The sequence below is a fragment of the Protopterus annectens genome, chromosome 12.part0, assembly GCF_019279795.1.
Source record: "Protopterus annectens isolate FY-2018-M chromosome 12.part0, PAN1.0, whole genome shotgun sequence".
Lineage (NCBI taxonomy): Eukaryota > Metazoa > Chordata > Ceratodontiformes > Protopteridae > Protopterus > Protopterus annectens.
Window position 1 is genome coordinate 1,279,020,745 of NC_056746.1, and position 24,625 is coordinate 1,279,045,369.

The 24,625-nt window shown below is 39.8% G+C and overlaps 1 protein-coding gene across 1 annotated transcript in view; it reads left to right on the forward strand.

The window, feature by feature from the left end:
- The window catches only part of HM13 (histocompatibility minor 13), a 669,462-nt gene that overhangs the window by 563,278 nt on the left and 81,559 nt on the right, over positions 1-24,625 (forward strand). The window lies entirely within an intron of this gene.

The following is a 24,625-nucleotide window of genomic DNA, read 5'->3' on the forward strand; positions in this document are numbered from 1 at the left end:
AAATACACTGACAGACGGACTAAGCAGAAACCTCATGGACCCACACGAGTGGCAACTGGAACCAAGGGTTTTCAACATGTTGACAAGCAAATGGGGGAGCCCAGATATAGACCTGTTTGCCTCTCCCCAGAACTACCAATTGGACAAATTTTGCTCAAGGACTCCCCACAAACAAACCTGGAAAGTGGATGCTCTGTCCTTCAGCTGGAAAAAAAGCGATCAGTCTATGCCTTCTCCCCTCTGCCTCTGCTCTCCAAAGTACTACTAAAAGTCAAAAGGACAAACCAAGGATGATTTTGATTGCTCCAGACTGGCTGCACCAACACTGGTACCCCCTCCTGCCCACAGTGTGTCATGGTTATCTCCATGGCACCTGCCTCAGACTCCTTCCCGCTGTCTCAGTAGGAGAACCAGATTCTGCACCCTCAGCTTCTAACACTGAACCTTGCAGCCTGGCTAATTACTTAATCTCTCCTTTACCATCCCTCAGCAAACCTGTGATGGATATTTTAGAGGCAAGGAGGGTTAGTACTAGAAAATCTTATGCTGAAAAATGGAAAAGATTCTGTACCTGGAACCAGTCTCAAGGGATGAGCACAGCAGCGCCCAATTTACCTCAGATTTTACAATACTTAACTGAGATGCTTCACAAGGGCCTGTCTTTTTCCTCCATTAAAATCCATGGCTCAGCCATTTCAGCTCATTATAACACAGAACCTCCCCTCTTCTCTCATCCACTGCTCAAGCAGTTCCTTAGAGGGGCCAAAAATTTGAGACAACCCAGGAGAGCTCCAACCCCAGCCTGGGACCTTAACTTTGTCTTGGAGAAACTCACTCTACCTCCTTTCGAGCCAGCTGCTACTGCATACTTAAAATTTATTTCTTGGAAAACCGCTTTCCTTTTAGCAATCACTTCAGCTGGAAGGGTATCTGAATTGCAGGCCCTTATGGCAGTGGAGCCTTTCATCATTTTTCATGCGGACAGGGTGTCCCTCAGAACCAATCCATCCTTCATGCCCAAGGTGGTATTCAGTGTGGCTCTTAGTCAGTCCATTCATTTGCCAACCTTCATTTCCAATCCACAGAATAAAGGGGAATGGATACTGCATTCCTTAGATGTGCACAGACAACTTAGATTCTACTGGGACAGGACTAAACCTCAAAGGAAATCTGAACAACTGCTGGTGGCATTTGCTGCAGGGGCAGAGGGGAAGGCTATTTCAAAGCAAACCATTTCCAGATGGATAAGCCATTGCATTCATTTCTGCTATAAGCACCAAGGAAAACCTATCCCCCAGGGGATCAGACCTCACTCCACCAGGGCTGCATCTACCTCTACAGCCTTTTTCAGAGGCGTCCCTACCAGGGACATCCTAGAAGCTGTTACCTGGAGTTCTGTACATACTTTCACCAAGCATTATCATTTGCCAATTTTCTCTAAATCCAGAGCTGGCTTTGCCACTGCAGTCTTGCAGGGCCTTATAGCTGGCTCTAATGCTAGCTAACTTCCTCCTCCCAACCATAGCTTTGGGAATCTACCCAAATGTAATGACTGCAACAGTGAAACACGAAGAATATAGTACAGGTGTGTACACTTACCATAAATGTAGATGTTAGAGTGTATTCACTGTTGCAGTCCTGGTTACCCTCCCTCAAGCCCCCTAAATTCTTTTGGCTATACCTCTATTTTCCTTTACTATGCTTAAAAGCCTTTTTGGTGTATTTGCTTTTTTGTTGGAGGTATATCTTTGTGCTTTTATGCTTAATTGCTTCCCATTAGGGGGGCACCTGACATCTGGGGCAAGAAAAACTGATGTAATGGTGTCGGCTGCATGTTTTATACCCCTGACGACCTGACATCATGGAAGAAGGGACAGCATCCGACGCAGGAACCAAGACTTTGTTAATCAGGCCGACTGAGGGCTACCTGCAAGCAGATAACCCAAATGTAATGACTGCAACAGTGAATACACTCTAACATCTACATTTATGGTAAGTGTACACAACTGTACTTTAGTCGTAAGACATAGTATATTTTAAAGCGGTGAGCACATAAGTGAGGCAGTTACTTAATTAGTTGTAGATCAATTAAGTAAAGTGAAATGGAGCTACTCCTTGGTGAAGAATTTACATTGAACAGCACATCTGATGTTGTAAATCTTTGTTCATTCATTACAAATAGGACCTCCAGTTCCAGCCTCAGAACCGATACGGCCGTTTCCAAGCTCACACCAGCCAAAAATTCTCAGCTAAGAGCTACCCATAATGCCCCTGTCCTAGTTACGCCAGATATCTCTTGCTGCGTTCCTAGTCAGACATGCTAGCCATCTCTCTCAAAGCTAAGTAGAAAGTTACTATTTTTAAGACTGTTTTTCTTCAAAATTGTTTACTTTTTAGTCAAGTTGGCCCTTTTTCATTGTCGCCTATAACCTAGTTCTATTCCCTACCCTTTTCCTTGGTAATTTAAATGTTACCATTGTTGGTACTGTCCCTCTCTTCTGCCTTTGACAGGCCCTTCCTTACCCACTTGTGGTATTTTCTAAATACCATCTCTGGTATTCTCTCCCTTATTTTGTTTTTTCTATAGGATATCTTTCTTGCTTTATTATGTCAGACAAAGCTAAGTTTGGGTTTAAACAGTGTGACAAGTGTTGGGCGTAAGATGCCTAACTCTGATACACATGCTCATTGTGTCTACTGTTTGGGTGTGGATCATATTAGAGTTGACTGTGACATTTGTGCTAGTTTTAGTAATTGTACACTAGCAGAACGTAATAATAAACTTATCTTAAAAGGTTTACTCAAGACACCTTTTTCGGAGGCTCTATCTAGGTCGGAGGTCTCACCCCCTCCAAAGACCAAAAAACATAAGGACAAACGGAGTCACTCTGTTCCTGCATCTCCATCAGTTACAAAACTGAGTCGGCTCCATGCTTCGCTGGCACCCTTGGCACAAACTTCTGTGCCACCAGGCTTTGTGTCTTTTCCCTCGGTGCCGTCCATGATATTCACCCCTATTTCGGCTCCGTCCTCGGCACCACTGACTTTGGTGCCGTCCTTGGATCCGACATCAGCTCCAGTGACTGTACCTGCTTCGGCACCATCCCCAGCCACAGTGCTGACAGTTTCTTCGGCTCAAAAACTCGAATACCTGCCAAGGACAAGATACCTCCAGTGCACACTGTCTCTGTTCTGACCGCAATGTTTTCCCTGTTGGCACCATCCACCCTTGCTATATCAACTCCAGTGGAACCGATGCTCTCCCGAAGCAGTGCTTGGACCATCCGTACCATGGTACCTAGCCAGGCACCTATTTTCTTGCTGGCGCCGTCTATGTCCACGGCTCCGACTGCTTCCAGTTTTCTCAGAGCTCCTCACCTGGAGGTGAGTTCCTCATGACGAGGTGTGACCCCTATTCCAAGGTTCCCCCTCCCGGTTCTGGACTCGCATCCTTCCTCAGGTGGGCCTGCTGTACAGGTAGTGGACTCGCAGTCAGCACCAATGACATTAGTATCACAAGAACCCTCTTTGACGGGAACCCCTTCTCCGGAGTCGTTCTCAGAAGATCCCACTGGGGAGCCACCCAGAAGAAATGGTGCAAGAGGAAGCACCTTGATTCACCGGAGGAATCTATCATCGAAGACACTGATTGTGATGAGGGAAGGGTCCCCACGGTCTCCCCCAGACATCTGATTTGGAGACCACCTCGAAATCCTAAAGCAGCGGTGAGACTGGAAGTCCTTTAACCCTTCTTCTGAGGAATTGGTGTTCCTGCAGGCCTTCTGTGCCCGACCATCTACTTCCTGGGTGACTCCACCAGCAGATTACTTTGTTAAACTCATTGTGCAGCGTGCCTGGAAGGCCCCGGATAACATAAAACCTGTCCCTTGGGGGGCCAGACAAAAATTTTATCTACACCTGAAGACCATCCCCACTAGCCCTAGCAGTTGACCGTTGTTTCTATGGTCGTGGCGGCGGCCACCAAGAGGGAACTGGCAGAAGATAGTTCCACCATCCATCCTCCAAACAGAGAGTCACATACTATGGACAGACTAGGGAAATGGACCTATGCTTCAGTGACATTCGCCATTCGGTCGCTGAACTATCTGGCACACTTTCTCTCCAAAGAGACCTAATTTCTGAAATGTCTTCCTCTTTGGTGGGGTACTGTCTGATGAGGTGCATGATACTGTCACCTCACAGCTAGCTACCCTTGAATCCATCTCGAACCCCTCGATGCGTTTATCTCACTCCACCGAGGGGGCAGCTCGAGCTCCCGCATCAGGCATTGTCATGAGACGTAATGCTTGGATGCGGTTGTGTGACTTTGCAGACCCCTTTAAATCTTCCTTCATCAACGCACCTGTCGACGAATCTGCACTTTTTGGACCCAAAGTACGAGACGCACTTGCACGTAGTGTGAAAGATGGAAAGACCTTGTCTGCTGTGGACATACAGCTTTCCAACCACCAGAGGTGCTACTTCAAGAACCAGAAGGGAGGAAAAATGTGGTTCAAGAAATCCCAAGGACTTTTTCATGACACTCGTGGTGAACAGTCCTCCCGGGGCAGAGGGGGCAACTCATATGGAAGACGTCCCTTTCGGGATAGAAGGGGTCTGCGTAACCAAGGCGCTAGAGATTCTTTCTCCGGCAGACCCTACCAGTGCTCCTGAGAAGCAGCCCGATAGCTTCCCTCTGGATGCTGTCGGGGGTCGTTTCTCTCTGCATCTACCAGCCTGACATCTTACTACCGATGTTTGGGTGCAGAGAATATCCAGAGGCTACCAAATACCATATGATTTAACTCAGACCTGTCAAACAAATCCTCGATCTACCACCCAATCAGAGTGAATTAGCAGCCTGAGAGATAGAAAAGCTACTAAGGAAAAGTCATCAAACCAGTCCCACTAGACCAGACAGGATCCAGGTTTTACTCTAGGTTATTTTTTAGTGCCAAAAATGACCGGGGACTGGAGACCAATCCTGGATCTCAGCCTATTGAACAAATGTCAAAAATTCTGGATGGTCACTACACAGGCCATTCTTCCCTTCCTAGGGAGGGATAACTGTATGTGCTCTGTAGACCTCCAGGACGCGTACTACCACATAAAGATGGATCACTGCTCCCGGAGGTTTCTCCGCTGCCGGCTGAGAGCCAATCACTACCAGTTCAGGGCACTGCCATTTGGTCTCTCGACAGCCCCTCGAGTGTTCACCAAATGTATGGCAGTTGTGGTAGCTCATCTTCGACTACAAGGATCTCAGGTGTTTCCCTATCTAGACGATTGGCTCCTTACCGCTCTGACCAGGAATCTTTTTACACTCAAGGTCTCGCTCTCTGCTTGGGATTGCAATCAATAAGGACAAATGTCAAATGTCCCCAACGAGGACACTGGAATTCATTGGAGCGATCTTCGACACAACATCCTGTCAAGCTTCTCTCCCCCATCACAGGCTTTCGAAAATAACACACCAAATCCAAGACCTTCTTCCTGAGACCTATGTACCAGCACGTCTTGTACTGCAACTCTTAGGCTCCATGGCGGCTGCCATTACGTTGGTACCACTGACGAGACTGCACATGAGAATCCTACAGTGGCTCCTTTCCGCACAATGGTCATTGCCAATTTACCCACTCGACCACATGATACATCTTTCAAACCATTGCAAGGAAGAAATGTTATGGTGGATGAAACCACAAACTAATCTTTAGTGTCGACTGTTCTGTCTTCTCCAGCCCACGGCCATGGTGACCACGGACGCTTCCCTGTTAGGATGGGGGGCATTTCCAGGGAAACACTGTCCAAGGCACCTGGTCCTCCATGGAGGCCAATTTGCACATAAATGTCCTGGAACTGAGGGCAATTCTCTTAGCATTGTAAGCGTTCCATGCATCCCCTACACTCTGGGACCATTGCAGTTCAGTCAGACAACATGTCAGTCATCTGGTATGTCAACAAGCAAGGCGGAACCAGATCTTGCCTCCCCTGTGTCAGGAAGTCATGAGGATTTGGCACTGGGCGATAGCTTCCAACCACTTCCTTAGAGCAACACACATTCCCGGGAGTTCCAACCTTATTGCGGACAATCTGAGCAGAAACATCCTGATGCCTCACGAGTGGTCCCTCAACCCCTGTATCAGCGGATTGGATCTTCCAACGCTGGGGCAAGCCTTGCTGCGACCTGTTTGCCCCCCCCCCCAAACTACAAATGCAGAAGCTACTTTGCCCTGATTCCCCTTTCAGGGGGAACCACCGAAGGACGCTCCAACGCACGATTGGCCAATGGGTCTTCCGTATGCGTTTCCCCTCATTCCAGAATTTCTGCAGAAAGCTCAGAGGTTGAGAAGCAAAGTGATCATCATTGCTCCCTATTGACCCCGTCAAGTCTGGTTCCCATTTCTATGAATTCATCTGATTCACAGTCTGTGGATCCTAGATCATTCCCAAGACCTGTTATCTCATCCTCAGGGACTGATTCATCTGAACCTGCACAGTCTCAAGCTCACAGCTTGGTTCCTTCACTTCCAATGATTGTCAGGCTGCCTGACATCCCATCTCCTGTTCGTGAAATTCTTCTGGCTTCACACTAACCTTCCACTAGGAAAGTTTATTCTAGTAAATGGACTAGGTTCTCTATTTGGGCCAAAGATCAGAGCTTAGACCCTTTCTCTATGCCTGTTCAAAAGATCCTACAATACCTGTCTACTCTTTTGCATGCAGGAGCCCCAGCTTCGATCACTGTACATTTAGCAGCTATTACCAATTTTCATAATGGGCTTAATAATTCATCAATTGTCACACTGCCTATGCAAGACCTTTTTGAAAGGAGTATTACATGTTAAACCTCTGGTCAAGCCTCCCTTAGAACCCTGGGACTTGACTTTGGTACTTCAGTCTCTCACGGGTTCTCCTTTCGAGCCTTTGATTCATATGATTTGAAATTTTTGTCACAGAAAACCTTACTTCTAGTAGCACTTGCCTCAGTGGGAAGAGTATCTGAGCTGCAGGCTTTGAGTGTCAAGAGTCCTTACTTGATCTTCTACACTGATGGGGTGTCCCTTCGTACTGACCCTTCTTTCTTGCTCAAGGTCATTTCTGGCTTTTCCATTAACCAATTTATTGATCTGCCGGTTTTCTTCCTTCAGCATTCTAACAGAGGGGAGTACCTTTTGCACACCCTTGATGTGCATCGGCAGCTTCATTGTTATTTGGACAGGACTAAATCTTATAGGAAAACCAGATCAATTATTTGTGGTCTTTGCAGGACCCAGATTTGGTAAACCCGTTTCCAAAGTGACTTTATCCTCCTGGCTTAGAAACATCATTACCTTTACTACCAACCGAATAAGCTATCCTTACCTTCCAAAATAAAGGCTCATTCTACCAGATCTATGGCTACTTCTATAGCATTTCATTCCAGAGCCTCTATGGATGATATCCGTGCAGCAGCCACTTGGGCAAGACCTCATACTTTTATATCCCATTATAAATTGGACTTGGTCTCCAGGGGACGAGCATCTTTTGGTTCTGTGGTGCTCAGGAATATCCTTCCTTAGGCCACCCAGGACTCAAGTAGCTGGGGGACTCAGTCCTATTTGTAATGAATGGACAAAGATTTACAACATCAGATAAAGAAGTTATGTCTTACCATAATGTTCCATCTGTGTTGTAGATCTTTATTCATTCATTACTTCCCGCCCTCCTTCACCCTGCCTGGACTCCTGGTGGACTGTAGGAACTCCTGGTTAGGGTATTTGCTCAGACAGAGCCTCCTGTTTTTTCTGTTACTACATCTATTATCCAAGGGCGGGCAAACTGGGTCTGGAGTAACTAGGAGAAGGGCATTATGGGTAGGTCTTAGCTGAGAGTTTTTGGCTGGCACGAACTTGGAAATGGCCGTATTGGTTCCAAGGACAGAACCGAGGTCCTATTTGTAATGAGCAAAGATCTACAACACAGATGGAACGTTATGGTAAGACATAACTTCTTTTTTATAAACCACTTGGTGTAGGTTGACTGTCGTCAGAGTTCTAGCTTTCAGTGCAAGCTTACATTAAAGAATAAGTATATCTTTGCTGAAGAGGAATTTACTGTCCTTTAGTGATGAAATCCTAGAAGCTTCACCATGTTTAGGAAGGGATTCAGTTTTGTGAACATTCCACAAAACAGATTAAGGAACTATTCATTTTGACCAGATATTTAGGCCAAAAGCATGGCTAGGGTGAGATGAAAGGAGGGAAGCTGTCCTAGGCACAAGGTGAAGGTGTTAGTTGGTACGAACAGCAGTTCAATGGTAAGTGAAACAAAAGTGCTGAAGAGAAAACCATTGGTGGGAACATGTAGATGTCCTTCAAGGATGCATCTGCAGTCCTTACAAATGGGTTGTCCTGTCGTCAGGCAGCCCTTCGGTCGGCCGGATTCCAAAGTCTGGGTCCGGCTTCGGCTGGTGTCGCACTTCACCCGACGTCACTGCGGCAGTTTTCGGGTATAAAGGCATCAGCCGACGCCATTTTCCTCAGTCTTTCTTGCCGCGTGGCGCCCGAAGCAGAAGCTGTTCGCAAGTGCCGGTCGGTCAGATCCAGAGATAATTCTACCGAATACTACTTCGAAGACTTCTATAAAGCTAAGTACCCCGTTGGGGACTCTTTCTTGCCTCAGCCGATGTCAGAGAAAGTTAATAACTGTTTATCTTGTGGGGAACAAATACCTCATAAAGATTTCCACTCCTATTGTATACACTGTTTAGGCCCAGACCACGACGTAGCAGCTTGTCTAGCCTGTGCTTCTTTTAACCGGCGGACGCTGAGACGCTCGGACTTTGCTGAACAGATTTTCGGCTCCGATTTTGCCTACATTATGCCGTCGGATCCTCCGACTACGCAAATAACTAAAAACGCAAAGAAAAGGACCGACACTCGTGGTCCGCGGTTTCGGCTGAAACCACGGCCAAGCAATCCGCGAGTGTCTCTGTTTCGGCCGAAACCGAGGAAGCGGTTCTTTCTTCAGCCGACAACTTGCCTTCTACCGAGGCCTCTTCCATTCTGGTAGAAACGGCTTCTGAAATCCAGCCTTCTGTTGCGATTTCACAGGATTTATCTGACACCATTCCACTAGATATTTCTACTCCTGCACGTGGAGCTGCTAGGCCTCCTCCAGCTATGTCTATTAAGGCCTTTGCCAGGGCTAAAGCAGCCAAAACTTCCAAGCCAGTGCCTGCCAAGCCCCCCTCTCACAGGCCCAGCACCAGCTCCCATATGCTTTCTTTGGCACAGGATCTCATCACTTTAATCCGAGGATCCCAGCCCCATCCAGACAGGGCCTCTCTCCCTCCTCCAGAAAAGAGACCTAGAGGCAGAGCCCCGTGAGCCAGTAGCCACAGATGATTCTTCTGATGATTCAGAACATTCTGATCCTCCTGAGGCTTCTTTTTCTCCTTACGAAGATTCCGATGCTGAGGAGTCCATCCCTTCAGCCTCTCCTCCTGAGGAATTTTCCTTTGGGGAAACCTTGCATGCTATGAGGGAAGAATTCCAGTGGCAGGGCCAAGATTTCTCAGACTCAAGAAAAAGGCTTAGGACCTTTATACACTTACCACAGCATAGGCCTTTAGCTATTCCTCCAGTTCTATCTGTTGTTGATGATGCATTTAATGATGCTTGCACTTCTCCTGATACTTTACCTCCGGCTCCTGTTAAACCAGATAGGTACTACAGGGTCCCGGACACTCATCACCACTTATATAAGGCCCCTTTTGCAGATCCAGAGACTATCTCCCAGGGCCCTAAAGCTGTAGCAGCTACTTCTTCTAAAACCCTCCCTCTGAAAGGGATTCCAGGTCCTTAGAGATGGGGTAAAAAAGTTTACACCTCTGCTACTTTGTCAGCTAGAGCTTTGAATTGCCAATTCCATATGATTCAATATCAAGAGTTTATGCTTGACCAGTTGACTAAAAAACTGTCCTCTGAAGAATCTTTAGATAAAAAGTATGTTCAAGAAATGTTACATAACATTCAGCAGGTTAGTAACCATTCTTTAAAATGTGGCTATGATGCACTGGAGGCTTCCTTTAGATCTGCCATGATGGGCACAGTTATCAGGAGGCATGCATGGTTGAAAGAACAGGCATTACCAGACCATATCAAATCTAAGCTTTTGGATGCACCTATGGACAAGGTCAATTTATTTGGTGCCCCCGCACAGCAGGTTCTCAAAAAGATGGAAGAGAAAGCAAAATCTGTGCAAACCGTAAAATATTTCTTACAAGTTCAACCTCCAAGGTTTAGCAGGAATTGGCCCTCCAAGAATTGGTCCTTTCCGGAGTCCTCTAAGGCACAAAGAGGCAGGAATAGGCGCTCCAGAGGCAGAAACCAAACCAGAGGTGCCTACAGGGGTTGCCAGTGGCAGGGTATCAACCAACGAGGCACGGACACAGCCACCACCACTACAACAACTCAATCACAGTGACTTGGCGGTGACACCGCCTACCAGGGAACAACTAGAAGCACCCTTAGGTGGAAAGCTAACCTTATTTTCAAGAAACTGGCACTGCATTACAAGAGAAAAATGGATTTTGCAAACTATAGACCAAGGTTACAGGTTCCATTTCCATACTCTACCAGGAAAGAGAGGAATGCCAAACCTACCACCTACTCAAAGGGCAGAAGCTCTAAAACAAATATCTCAATTATTAAGAATGAGAGCTGTGGAAAAGGTACCATCTATGGAGCAAGGGAAGGGATTTTACTCCAGGCTCTTCCTGGTACCAAGAAAAGAAAACAAATGGAGGCCTATTCTAGATCTGTCCGCTCTAAACACATTCCTCATTGTTCCAAAATTCAAAATGCTGACTCTACAGCAGCTTCTTCCCATGCTGGGCAAGGAGTCTTGGCTGGTAACTCTAGATCTCAAGGAGGCATACCTGCACGTCCCCATCAGACCAATTTGCAGAAGATACCTCAGATTTCTTGCAGGATCAGAGCATTATCAATTCTCAGCATTGCCCTTTGGCTTATCTACTGCGCCCAGAGTGTTCACAAAATGCCTGGCATCAGTAATCGCTCATTGCAGACTTCAGGGGATTCAAATCTATCCCTACCTGGACGACTGCCTGATACAAGCGGACAACAAAAACAAATTAACAGAAGACTTAAAAGAGTCCTCTACCTGCTTCAAGCCCTGGGATACACAGTCAATTCAAAAAAGTCAAGGCTGATTCCATCCCAAATAATAACCTTTCTGGGTGCAGAACTGGACACAACCAAACAAATGGCATTTCTAACTGCAGAAAAGAAAGAACAACTTCCTCTCTACTTTTTGGCATTAACAAAGCAAAGCCATCTAACTGCAAGAAAAGTTACAAGCTCTAGGCTTCATGGCATCCTGCATAATTCTGGTCCCTCATGCCAGGCTTCATATGAGAAAGCTACAGTGGTACCTAAAGAATTTGTGGTCTCAGCACAAGCACAGCCTGGAAACCAAAATTCCAATGATCCCATGCCTGAAACAAGAGTTCTTATGGTGGGCACAGGCCTGTCAATCAAACACAGGACTGCCCTTCAGCAAAAGTCATCCAAGACAAACTATCACGACAGATGCCTCAGACCTCGGTTGGGGGCACACATGATGGACAAGTGCATTCAAGGCCTATGGACTCAAGACCAACTGCATCTGCACATAAATCTAAAAGAAATGATGGCAGTAAAATTGGCAATCCAGGCATTCAGACCTCTTCTCCACGAAGGCCAGCTGTTGATAAGGACAGACAACACCACAGTTATGTGGTACATCAACAAACAGGGAGGCACACACTCATACCCCCTATGCCGGCTGGCACTAGACCTATGGGATGTGGCTCTGGGTTACAACCTTCAGTTACAGGCAATTTATGTTCCAGGGAAGGAAAACATTCTAGCAGACATATTAAGCAGAACTATAACAGATGCCCACGAATGGATGCTGCATCCGGACATCTTCAAAGCCATCACAAGAGAATGGGGATTACCACAAATAGACTTGTTTGCATCCCCATACAATCACCAGTTAAAGAAATTCTGCACAAGGACTTACCACCCACTTGCTTGGAAGGTGGACTCCCTATCCTTCAGTTGGAAAAGCATGACAGCATACGCATTCCCACCACTTCCTTTGATGCACAAAGTGCTTCTCAAGATCAAAGTGGAACGTCCGAGGATCATTCTGATAGCCCCAGACTGGCCAAGACAACATTGGTACCCACTACTGAGGAGCATGTCCAGGGAGCAAATATGGAAACTACCACTGATCCCATTACTGCTGACACAGAACAACTACAACATTCTGCATCCAAGCCTAAAAACTCTGCAACTAACTGCCTGGAACATTACATGACAGAAATTAGCACAAATTTATCCCAAAGGGTTAAGGACATAATCCTGGAGGCTCGTAGACCTTCAACAAGAAAGAACTATGCAGCAAAATGGAAAAGATATCTCATCTGGAGCTGCAAAGGGCAAGATGTGACACTGGTGAACATAGCCAACATCCTGGAGTACTTGGCTGAGCTCTACCACACAGGCCTGTCCTATTCCTCCATCAAGATACATGCATCAGCTATTTCAGCACAATACAGCTTGGATCCTCCTGTCTTCTCGCATCCTCTGCTCAGACAGTTTCTGACGGGAATTAAAAATGTAAAACCTCCCAGGAAACCTCCATTGCCAGCATGGGACTTGAACTTTGTGCTAGAAAAACTGACTCTGCCTCCTTTCGAGCCAGCAGCTACAGCAGACTTGCAATACTTATCCTGGAAGACTGCCTTCCTGCTGGCAATAACTTCAGCAAGAAGGGTCTCTGAACTACAAGCATTAATGGCAGTACAACCCTTCCTGATCTTCCATCAAGATAGAGTGTCCATGAGAACAAATCCTACATTTATGCCTAGGGTGGTATCCAGAGTCTCTTTAAATCAGGCTATCCACCTTCCTACATTCTTCCCCAATCCACAGAACAGGGGAGAAAAGCTTTTACATACCTTGGATGTACACAGGCAATTACGCTACTACCTGGACAGGACAAAAAACAATAGAAGAACTGACCAGCTTCTGGTAGCTTATGCAACAGGAAAAGAAGGAAAACCAATTTCTAAACAGACAATCTCCAAATGGATAGGAAACTGCCTTAGATTTTGTTACTCCTACCATGGAAAGAAAACTCCAGAGAACATCAGGCCTCACTCCACAAGGGCCACAGCCACTACCACAGCTTTCTTACGAGGAGTGGCTACCAAGGACATTATAGAGGCTGCGACTTGGACCTCCGTGCATACATTTGCCAAGCATTATAACTTACCTCTGTACTCTAGATCCCGTGCTGGCTTTGCCACTGCTGTTTTGCAAGGGATCCTGACTACACCATAATCTATTCTCATTTCCTCCTCCCCTAGTTTAGCTATGGTATTCTACCCATTTGTAAGGACTGCAGATGCATCCTTGAAGGACGTAGTACAGTTTTGTACCTACCATAAATGTAGATGTCCGAGAGGAATGCATCTGCAGTCAGGATTACCCTCCCTCCTTCCCCTCTGAGGTACTCCTAGGGTACTTACCAATCTTCAGCTAGCTTGGGGGGGATCTATTATGGTGTATTTGTTTGTATATATGTACATACATGTTTATTTTGTGTGATTGCTCTCTATTTGGAAACTTTGACATTTATCCAAATTTAGCCTACCAAGAGGGCACCTGGCATCTGGGGCAAGAAACACTGAGGAAAATGGCGTCGGCTGATGCCTTTATACCCGAAAACTGCCGCAGTGACGTCGGGTGAAGTGCGACACCAGCCGAAGCCGGACCCAGACTTTGGAATCCGGCCGACCGAAGGGCTGCCTGACGACAGGACAACCCATTTGTAAGGACTGCAGATGCATTCCTCTCGGACATCTACATTTATGGTAGGTACAAAACTGTACTTTCTAGCTCGTTATACAAGAACTTAAAATTATTTATTACAATAAATTCATGGATGATCCTTTTTTTAGTTATAGAAGGAGTTAATGATTGTAGAACAATAGTAAAGGAACTGAATCAGGTATCTGAATTTTTAAAATCTACAGTGGGTGAAATAAGAACACTTCAGATGTTACCTTAACTTGGAATAGAGAATTAAGAGAGTTTGATAGTAACATCTATTGGAAATATATTTTTTCGAATAACTATTTACATTGTAAAAGCTATTACCCTACATTTATGAAAAAAGATATACCAAGGGGACAATATATAAGGGCTTCAAGTATGACCATCAGTAATGAAGTTTTTGCCCAAGAAATGTGTTTTATTACCTCCCTATTTGTTGAAAGAGGGTATAAAACAGAAAAATTGCTTTGTTATAGAAGAGATCACATCTAAGAGGAACACTGTTTCTACCTATTTTGAAGTATTCCGGTCTCTCTCAAAGAAGGGGTTCCCTCCATTTTTTTTACTGGATAGGAACACTGTTTGTAATGTAACCCATCACAGTTGACAGTTTAGCAATTAAGACCATCATTAGTGATACTTTGAGTATTTTAGAAGGAAATACAGAATAATTCAGTGTTGTAGGAAGTTATCCTAATTTTGTATGCAAAAATAGTTTTAATTTGAAAACAAAGTGATACAACTAAGGATATTCCCCCAATAGCATTTCACTTAAGAACAAAGGAATGTATAAATTTGAGGGATGCAGTATGTGTCGGTTTATATTAGAGGGATCCTATATTAGCCTAGATCATCTAAATTATACTATTTCAGTACCAGGAGTATTTAATTGTAATTATAGAGGGCTAGTATATATTATTTTTTTTTGCTCAGGGTGTAACACCTTTATGTTGGGATGACTAGTCGCCGTTTGAAGGAGAGAAGTATTGAACAGATTTATGTTCTCAAAAATGAGATGAAAACAATGCCGTCTGTAATCATAGCAAACATTGTAAAGGATATATAATTTTTTTTTTCAGTTTTGTAGTCCATATTTTGAGATTTGCGGGAAGGTAATTATAAGAATAAAATTGAACAACACGAAACCTTGTAGCAGTAAAGTTAGGAGCAGATCAAAAACCAGGATTAAATGATGTAATAAACATCAAATGTATTAAAGTCAGAAAATTACATGAGTGTAATAAAATGAGTCTAATAGTTTAGCGATTTGTCACTTTTATTTGTTGATGTTTTTATGTCTATGTCCTTGTGTCTTTAAGAACTTAGATTAGTCAAGGTTTTTAATTGATGATTAAACATGTGACAGTTTAAATATTGGTTTATACATGTTTTTTGTGCGCTTGTCATGGTGTTATTCTGAAGAAGTCTGGTTATATTTTACAAAAGTGAAGAATAAACTTGTGATATGCTAACTTTTTTCTTCAGCACTTTTGTTTCACTTGCCGTTGAATAGTTTTTTTTTTTGGTTTGGTTTTGTTGCCGCTATTGGGTGGAGTTGTTTTATGATCAGCAGTTGCCAGTGCTGCAGTATTGTAGTACCAACATTCAAAAATGAATGCTGATAACTGTTTTTGCTGTCAGGGCTGATGCATTTCATGAGTGTAGTGTAATTGTAGCAAGCTGCTTATTGCTACTGTAGACCTTTTGGTCCTTAATTTAGAGGGGTACCAGATAGGAGAACTGCACCAGGTACTTAAGTTAGCTCTCACTCTAGTTAGGGCACATAACTTTAGGCAAGTGGAAATATGGAAATGGCTTTTAGAGGTACATAAAAGCAGCTTTTTTAGCAAAGATTATACTTGCATTACCAGTTTATGTATTAATTGAAGGTCCTAGGTTAACTTGTTTGCTATAATTTTGTTAGATTTGTCAAAACCAAGCAGATGGTCAGCAGAAAGGATGATTTTACTAAAAGGCAGACAGAAGGCATTGGTACTGGTCAGTATGTTACAAATGGGCAGATAGGTGGAAGTAGTATTGACAAAGATGATTAAACTTTAGGAGGTATAAGATGGAATCCAGAAGAAATGCTGATAAAATATGAAGCAGTTGTGATAGGGAGTCCTTCACCTTGATTTGTTGGAGCCTGTTGGCCAGATAATTTAAGAATCATATGATAACCTGTAGCTCCATGCCACATGTGTCAGATTCCGGGATCAGGTCAAAATGGGATACAGAATTTGAAGCTCTTTGTTAGACCAGCATAAAACGGTTATCCATACATTAGCCTGTCTTTTTGCTGTTGTATTTTGCTATGGAAGATTGCTATGGCCTCTCTGAAATCTCTGCTGCCTTTTCCTTTAAAGGCAAGTGTCTTCCAAATGCTGTTTACATTGTGAGGGGGGAAAGCTTTCTCAGTAATTGATAGTGAAACAGAAGGAAGATGAATCTGTAGGAGCAAAGTTGGTCCTTGGGTCCAGTGCCAGCAGTAGATGATTTTCAGATCAGCGGATATGCCAGATTAAGGAGAGTGATTGATGGTTTGACATAAGGATATTAATAGAGTGTACAAAAAATTGGGTAAAAATTGTTTCTACAATGCTTCTCAATACCTAATGGCACTTTATTGCCAGAGATTACTTGTTTGAGAGAAATTTACTGAAAGAGGACAAGTATTTGATATTTTTGGAAGGGTATTTTGTATGCTGGGGCATTAGAGAAGGATTGATGAACGTTTGGACAGTGATTTGCCAAGGTATTGGCTGCTTCATTCATGGATGAGCAAGATTATGCTATTTAGCTGAGTTAATAACATTGGAGTTATGTTCAGTTGTTGGAGTAAGCTGTTTTATTTTACACCTGACTGGTTTTGGATTGTTTAGCCAGTTGGTTTGTCTTTCAGTATGATTTAATGGATTAGGATTGCCAAGGTAAGTAAACACTTGGACATAATAATCTGGCATAGTAAATATAGCTTGAAGACAAACACAAGACAGGAAATTATCTTACAGTGTGTTTCAGTTATTTGGAATAGACTACCCCTTTTCATTCATCAGTCAGAATCCATACGTTCATTTAAGAAAAACTTGGGCGTATGTGTATGTATAACACATTAAAACATGTTTTAAGTTGCATTACTTAGACTCCCTTGAGCCCATAATCTGATATAGCCTGAGCCAATGTGAAGTGGTTATACTCCTTGCTTCATCTAGCAGTCCAGCCATCTCCCATTCAAGTGTCAGTTCTGTGTCCCACCCCCTTCCTGAATGACAGCAGTACCTGTAATAAGATGTAATCACCTTATTCAGTATCAGGTTGTTTATATGCTGGGCTACTTATAAAACAGCCCAGCTGAGTAAGTAGACATCCCTAAACAGGAAGTCAGTATTTTGTTTTTAGTAAAAAGATTAAAAAAAACACTAAAGAGTTTTTTTCTCATATGAAGGGGTTGCAGCTTGCTTAAACTATGGAGAAATCCAGAATTATGCATGCAGTTCATGATGTCAGAAATGCATCTGTGTCAAATTCAGTTGTGAGAATAAGTAACCGTTAAAGAAAGCAGGGTCATGTACTCTACTGCTGTGTACCTGAAAGTGGCTAATCATTGACTTGACATAGGTTTGGCTGCAGCCAAGGTAATTTGTCTTTAAAAATAACATTTTACGGGGGCGTGGCCAAGGATGAACACAGGATAGCAGCAGATTTCTTCAGCTCCACCAATTTCATTACACTGACGGGAATTAATTACTTAAAAAATTAATTTTTGAAGTAATTTTCTTTCTAAATACGTTAGTTTTATATAGTTCTTGAACTATATATCTAAAAAAGAAAGGAAATCTTAACAATATTCCTGTCAGAAATCACTGTGGAAATTTTCCTGTCAGAAATCACTGTGGAAATTTTCCTGTCAGTTTATCAGTCTGAAATGAGTTCCAGTAAGACAAATTCTCAAGACTTCAGCATCAAGAAAGAACTTCAGTCTCTGATAATTATAATCCAGCAACTTACTGATAAAATGGATACTAAAATAGACACCTTCATAGAAAAAACTACAAAACAAATAGACCTGTTACATACAGACCTGCAACAACAGAAGATCCAGATGACAGGCATAGAAGAAGCTGTGAATGACATGGAAAATAGAATCCAAGAAGAGGAAATCAACATTGAGTTTCTGCTGAAACAAAATACACATCTACAAACAAAGCTGGATGATCTGGAAAATAGATCTAGGCGCAATAACATTAGGATTTTTGGACTGCCAGAAAATATTGAAGGTAACAATATTACTTCTTTTTTAACAACTTGGCTCCCTGAAACTTTAGACTTACCAGAAGCATTCTCTTTTTGTATCGAAAGAGCACATAGATCTATAGCTAATACTAACTCTAACAAAAAATACCCTAGATCAGTTATAGTTAGATTTCTATCATCTTTTGATAAAGAGATGGTTCTTAAATCTGCTTGGGCTAAAGCTCCTGTTAAGATTAATGAGACAACTGTGCGTTTTGACAATGACTATTCTTCCATGGTAATAGCTAAAAAAAGTTTTTCTGCCACTAATAAGGGAGCTTAAAAAAGCACAGTTTAAAACATACCTTCTGTTTCCTGCCAAGCTTAAAATCTTCCTTCCTGATGGTCCTAAGGTTTTTGATGATTTAGACTCTGCTTTACTGTTTGTCAAAGAAAAAAGGATTTTGGATAACATAGAAGAAATGGAATGGGCTAGTTCTTCATTAGAGATTGGCAACTGAAGCTTCGTGGAAGACTTCAGAGAAGAAGAGACTAAAAAACAAATGATTTGTTATATGTTTTTTTTCTCATCATTTTAGTTCATTATTAATCTTTTTGAATATAGTTCCTGCATTTCCAGAAAGCCACAAATATTTTGGAAAAGATTTAATCAAAGTTATTCTCTATGTGCAAAGAAATGTTTTGTTTCATAACCAGTCAAAATACCTGAAGATTTAATGGCAAGCTGTGATTCAATTTGTTTCTCTTTCTGAAAAGAAGTAAGGTTAGTAATTCGATACATTTTTTATCTTTACCTTTTTTCCTTCTTTATTATTTTCTTTGTTTAAACAATGACATTCTATTTAGATTGTGTAGTGGGTAAAGGGTGGGGAGGGCAGGAGAGAACAGTAATGAAAATATCATTAATAGAATAATAACATATTTATTCCTTGTAAAAGTTTTATAAGTTCTTCAAATGCTATTTCTAATTATACTTTCTTGATTATACTGCTTATGCTTGTTTGTAAATAATCTGTTATGCTTTAACTAATAATAATCAGAACTAAATAAGAGTAAATAATATGTTTTATTTTTAACTCTATTAATATAAACAGTAAGTAACATTCCATTGTATATACTTCTTACAGCTTTCTCTTACATTTTTATTTCTGCCTCACTCCCTTTTATTTTCTACTCTCTTTTCTTTTCTTTATTAATATATAGAAATGCTTTTGATTGTGTGGGCACAGTGAATAATAGGATTTGTATGAAAATTGAGTTGGGAGAAGAATGTTGAGTTTTATTGCTTGTTGGTAATTTTGGGCTTAATTTCACTTACATAGAGGCTGTAATGATCTGTGGAATACATTGTGAAGGTTTTGTCATGTTTAGATGCATTTACACTGCTAAATGAATGTTTGTCGCTAGTTTTTAATAAGTTTCCCGCCAAAATGTTAAGAGAGACAATCTGAGATGTGGGCTGTCTCATGCACAGTGTTCATGAGTTACTTCAGAAGCTTCAGCTCACAGAATTCTCACAGAGAAACTGAAAGCAGTTAGTATAACCTTTGACATAGTTATCACACTGACACACCACAGATTCAGGAAAATACTCTATTCATAAAATATGTCAGTTATAATGTTTTGTTTCATAACCAGTCAAAATATCTGAAGATTTAATGGCAAGCTGTGATTCAATTTGTTTCTCTTTCTGAAAAGAAGTAAGAGGCTGTAATGGTCTGTGGAATACATTGTGAAGGTTTTGTCATGTTTACATACATTTACACTACTAAATGAATGTTTGTCACTAGTTTTTAATACGTTTCCCGCCAAAATGTTGAGAGACAATCTGAGATGTGGGCTGTCTCATGCACAGTGTCCATGAACTACTTCAAAAACTTCAACTCACAGAATTCTCACAGAGAAACTGAAAGCAGTTAGTATAACCTTTGATATAGTTATCACACTGACGCACCACAGATTCAGGAAAAATACTCTATTCATAAAATATGCCAGTTATAATGAGTCTAAATGATGTAGTTTCTTGTAGTAAGTAAATGTCTTATTTTAGAAGGCATAGAAAATGAAACATTTATTTAAATGTTTTTGAAAATCTACTTAACAGCAGCATAATAATCTGTGTTAAAAATTTGTGTTCCAAACATATACTTTACTATAACTCATTTAATTCATCTGATTGACAAGCATAAATAATCTTATAACTCTATTCTGGAAGAAATGTCATGTGATATATTTTAAAGCAGTAGGTTAGCATGATTGTAAAATCTGGTTACTAAAATGTGTTTGCTGTGCATTATTTTGTATAAAGCAGACAGATGTATTCTAGGGACAGCAAGTAGGATAGTGCTCAACAAAGACACAACTCAGTGAGATCAGATATATATATGTGTGTGTGTGTGTGTGTGTGTGATGGCTTTTTTTTTATATATATATAATAATGCAAGTGTTTCTGAGAATCTGCATAACTATCCAATATGATTTATAATAATTTCTATGAATACAATATTTTACTCTATTGACAATAATGAGTTTAAGTAAATGCTCATATACAAACAATTCAAGATTTTTTTTTTGGAAGCTGTTAATAGTATTCACATGACAGAAAATAGATGCATCTTAATATATGTAATGTCTGAATCATATTAGCCAAAGTTTTTGATTTAAATGAATGTTAGAACCTAATTTTCTCTCCTCTTGATTTCTAACATCAAGATTATTTGAATGTTATTTGAATACAAGTGTTATATATTACATAGATCTATATAGTAGTATGAACAGTTTTTAAAAAAAAAAAAAAAAAGTTTATTTTAGTTTATATGATGCTGTTTTACCAAATGTGTAGTTTTGTCTTGATAGATAATTGAATTGAAAACTGTTAACCTCAGTTAAATATAACTAGTATTAAATTGATAAGGTGGTAGCTGAGGTACTGCTGCTTAGGGTAGGGGGTTAACTTGAGTAGTAAATACTACTCTAAGTTGGAGTTTTCAACTCCAGGCTGGATGCAAGGTTTAATCCTTACATTATTTTCACTTGTTCATTGTTATATGTATATAATTTTGACATCCACAATATATTTTGTACACTCATTGTCACTACAAACAAAATTGAATCCTATACAAAATCCCATAAGAGATTTAATAAATACAGCTATATTTAAAGGTACACCTAAAAGAGGAGATGTAACATTATTTATCTTATTTGTTGTTTCGATCATAAGATTCTTGAGTTTTAAAAATGCCAAATGACATCTTTAAAAGGAATTTCTTTAAACATTAATGGATTGAATAATCCGTGTAAAAGGGCAAGCCTAATAAGATACATTAATTTACACAAGGCCAATCTAGTCTTCCTGCAAGAAACCCATCTCTTGAAAAAAGATATTGATAAACTAGCCACTAATAAGTATACAGTATTGGTTAGTTCAGAGCACACTCAGAAAAAAAGAGGAGTGGCTATTTTATGGAATAAAAGTATGCCCATTCCTAAAACCATTAAGTCTTATCAGGATGACAAAGGAATGTTTTGTATGATTTCAATGCAAATTAATGGGAAGACTTAAACTTTAATGTATATTGGATACCTGGAATTGGTATTAATACAGTGAAACATCATATTGATAAGATAATATCATTCTCTATAGGGGATATTATTTTAGCTGGTGATTTTAATTGTATACTACATGAAAGTGATACTACCACTATAAGGAAAAGAAGAATTACATCTAATGCAAAACATTTAAATGATTTTGCTAATTCTTATCATTTGAATGATATTAATCAGATAGATTCAAAATCATTACCATACACCTTTTTTTCTAACGGATACAAAACTTATTCAAAAATAGATAGGGTCTTTATTTCTAACCAGATGGTAACAGATTTAATTAATTCCAAAATCATTTCATGTCCTATATCTGATCATAACTCAATTGTTTTTGAATTCATGATAAAAAATACTCGTAATGTTCAGATCAAAAGGATACCAGCATACTTAACTCAGCTAAAAGACTATAAAGAATATATACTTTCAGAAGTACAACATTTTCTAGACATAAATAATACTCCTGAAGTCTCCATTGTCTATGTTTGGGATGCCTTAAAATCATATCTATATGGACAAAGTATCAGATGGTATAATAATAAAAGGAAATCTTGGGATAAGGAATTGTTAGATATTCAAAGTAAATTAGACTCATAAACATAATAATAAAGAAAATATGGACAAGAAAGTTATTGAAGAAATAAACAAACTAAATGAGAAATACAAAGAAATTTTAACTCATAAAGTTAAAATAACTTTAGAGAAATATAAGTTTTTGTCTTATTCAATAAGCCCCAAATACTTACATAGACTTAAAAATAAAACAAAAAGATTGAATAAACAAAACCATATCAAAGAAATCTTTTCTCTAAGGAAAAAGAAGAATGTTTCTAGTATACCAGAAATACTGGATGAATTTAGAAATCACTTTCACAAGATTAACCATAACAACATTAACATGGAACCTAAAGATAAAATAAAGGAGTTTATAACCACAAACATGAATAAAAGCTTAATAAACAACAGATTAAACTATTGGACAAGAGTATTTCATATACAGAAGTTATTACACAAATAAATAAGCTTAAATCAAACAAAGCACCGGGTAATGATGGTATTATATCAGAGATATATAAAATCCTTTCTAAAACTACATATTCATTAATATATAAGGTTTTTATTTTGGCCCAAACTGAGTTAATAACCCCCCCCCATCTTGGCAATATACATTTATTTCACCAATTTTAAAACCTAATAAAGATCCAACTAGATGTTCTTCATATCGACCCATCTCATTACTTAATGTTGATTATAAAATGTTTGAGTATTTTTGCTGATAGATTGAAGACAATCATCCCCAGCATTATAGATATAGATCAGACGGGCTTCATTGTAAATAGAAATACTTTTGATAATATAAGAAGAACTTTAACATTAATTGATTTTGCAAATAGGAAAAAGAAAGATTTAACACTTATTAGTCTTGATATAGGTTCAGCATTTGATTCAGTAAGTTGGGACTATCTGTTTACCTTACTGAAATGCACAAACTTCTCTGATGCATTTGTAAATTTAATTGAGCATTTATACAAAGGAACGCTGGCTTATATTAAGGTAGGAACATATGTTTCACAAAAAATACCCATTCTTAAAGGTACAAAGCAAGGATGTCCACTTTCTCCACTATTATTCACTTTAGTAATGGAGCCTTGGGCTAATTTGATTAGAAACAGTACTGACATAGATGGTTTTGAAATAGATGAAAATACAACATCAAAAATTTAACTTTTTGCAGATGATGTTCTAATTACATCAGCAGGATCTAATTCTTCTATGCAGTCTTTATTTGATAAAATGATGAATTTTAAAAGTATTTCTGGTTTAATATTCAATGAAGAAAAAACTAAAATACTACCTATATATACACGAAAAAATATTCTCATTAGTGATTTTACTAAATATGTACCCAATTCAGGTCAGATAACTTATTTAGGTATAATACTATCTAAAGATATTAAATCTATTATATATAATAACTATAATACCGGTTTTCTTAATATACAAAATCTTTTTAATACCTGGAATAATATGTTTTTACTATGGAGGAGAGACTTACAATTATTAAAATGATAATATTCCCCAAGATTTTATACTTAATACAATCAATAATACTTTCACCTACAAAAATAATTATCAAGAAACTGAATACACTAATGTTAAATTTCTTATGGGCACCTAATAGACCTAGGATTGCATTAAAGAAACATACTAATAGCTGGTCTCAAGGGGTATTTCTTTTCCAGACTTTAATTTATATATTATCTCTTCTATTATAAAAGTTATTACTTTATTAATAGATCAGTCATATATCGCAAAATGGAAAGATTATTGGGAGCCAATTAGTATGCACTTCATGAAAATCTCCTTAACACATAAAAATATGATTGTAAATAACTCCATGTTGTGGTTGCTAAAGGAATTTTGTACTTCACCTATTACACCTAAACATATGGTTTGTTACCCATTAAATATTATTATTAGTTATCGTAACTTTATATTCATGCACCCTAAGTATAGGGAATGGAATTTTATTGTATTCCCTATAATGTATACTCAGGGTATGCTTATGTCATCTACTTCTGAAGGAGCTCATTTAGCTATAGATAATGATCTAAAGTACTGGTATCAGCTGATATCTGATAATAAAGTTAAAAATCTAGATTTCTTAAAACAAGAATTTGATCTAAGAGAAACTTGCTGGTTAGAGGTTCAGATCTTTAGACAACATCTCATTGATAGAATAGATCTAATGTCTATAACAGTTAAAGAATCTATTCCAAAACTGATTGATTACTTGATATTAAATTTACAGAGGTAAACTTTCATATATACATAAAATTCAGACAAGAAACTTTTTACAGTGTAGATTCATACTG